At 31.3% G+C, this 1,603-nt stretch overlaps 1 protein-coding gene across 1 annotated transcript in view; it reads right to left on the minus strand.

Annotated features, from left to right (window-relative positions):
- The window catches only part of LOC111706943 (anoctamin-5), a 21,673-nt gene extending 21,142 nt beyond the window's left edge, over positions 1 to 531 (minus strand). The window contains exon 1 of the mRNA XM_023479898.1: positions 438 to 531. The gene's annotated coding sequence lies outside the window, so the exon portion shown is untranslated. The remainder of the gene's footprint in view (positions 1 to 437) is intronic.
- Between the last annotated feature and the right edge of the window lie 1,072 nt (positions 532 to 1,603).

Below are 1,603 nucleotides of genomic sequence, written 5' to 3' on the forward strand. Positions count from 1 at the left end.
AGTTATAAATATGTGGAGAGAACTAAAGTTTACGGATAGAAAGTAGAAGAACTGGAGTTTACAGATAGAAAGTAGGAGAACTAGAATTTACAGATTTCTAATATAACAGGAGCTTACAGATAGAAAGTAGAAACTAAAGTTTACATATAAAAAGTAGGAAAACTGGAGTTTGCAGATAGAAAGGAGAACTAGAGTTTACAGATAAAAAGTAGGAGAACTAGATTTTTCAGATAGAAAGTAGGTGAACTGGAGTTTACAGATAGAAAGTAGGAGAAAAAGAGTTTACAGATAGAAAGTAGGACAAAAAAAAGAGTTTACAGACAGAAAGTAGGAGAACTGGAGTTTACAGATATAAATTAGGATAACTAGAGTTTACAGATAGAAAGTATGAGAATTGGAGTTTACAAATACACACACATATTTTTGATTTACTTTACCTGCTTAAGGTTTTTCAAGAAGGTTTCTCTGATCAGTCTAGCCTTCTCTTCGCTCTCCTCATCCTTGTTCGTCTCATGAACTAAACACAGAACAGTTATAAATACCACAGATTACACAGATACTACTCATGAACTAAACACAGAACAGTTGTAAATACCACAGATTACACAGATATAATTCATGAACTAAACACAGAACAGTTATAAATACCACAGATTACACAGATATTATTCATGAACTAAACACAGAACAGTTATAAATACCACAGATTACACAGATATAATTCATGAACTAAACTCAGAACAGTTATAAATAGCACAGATTACACAGATATAATTCATGAACTAAACTCAGAACAGTTATAGATACCACAGATTACACAGATACTATTCATGAACTAAACTCAGAACAGTTATAGATACCACAGATTACACAGATACTATTCATGAACTAAGCACAGAACAGTTATAACTACCCCAGATTACACAGATACTATCAGTTATAAATACCACAGATTACACAGATACTATTCAAAAAGGGATTGTAAAAGTAATTTCAAGTGACCAGCTCCATGAAAAGATGGTGATGTCCGATTTTCAAACTGATTAAAAATATGAAAGATAACGTCGTTTTTCTGACTCGAAAGTGTTTAATCCCGATAATTTATCCATTGCTTTTGAAAAGTCAGAAATACACAAGTGACTTTTGCAGAGAACACGCAAAACAGTTTAAAGAAACATTAGACAAAGCCTTTAAGGGTACCGTTGTTTATCGGGCATTGCCATTTTTGTATGGATGATCATACAGTGAAACCCTTAATAAAGAATACATCGAAAGAATTCATCAAATGTCGTATTCTTCACTTTCTGATAATGGAATGTTGCAGATATTTATTTTTTTAATTAAATAATTATATGGAACTCTTTAAAACTGTTCCCGCATATTCATGGCTATTTATTTATTTTCGCAAATACTGAAATTTACGTAATATAGTATAGAACTCGTTGAATAATTGTCAAGACGACATTTGATAAATTCTTCTGATGTATTCGTTATTAAGGGTTTCACTGTATGAAATTACGCTTGCATTTTATCACTGTTAAACATTATAAGCTGCACTGGTCAATATTTATTGATTGAAAAAAACAATAAAGATTATGTACGT

Source organism: Eurytemora carolleeae, unplaced genomic scaffold (assembly GCF_000591075.1).
Source record: "Eurytemora carolleeae unplaced genomic scaffold, Eaff_2.0 scaffold468, whole genome shotgun sequence".
NCBI classification, from domain to species: domain Eukaryota; kingdom Metazoa; phylum Arthropoda; class Copepoda; order Calanoida; family Temoridae; genus Eurytemora; species Eurytemora carolleeae.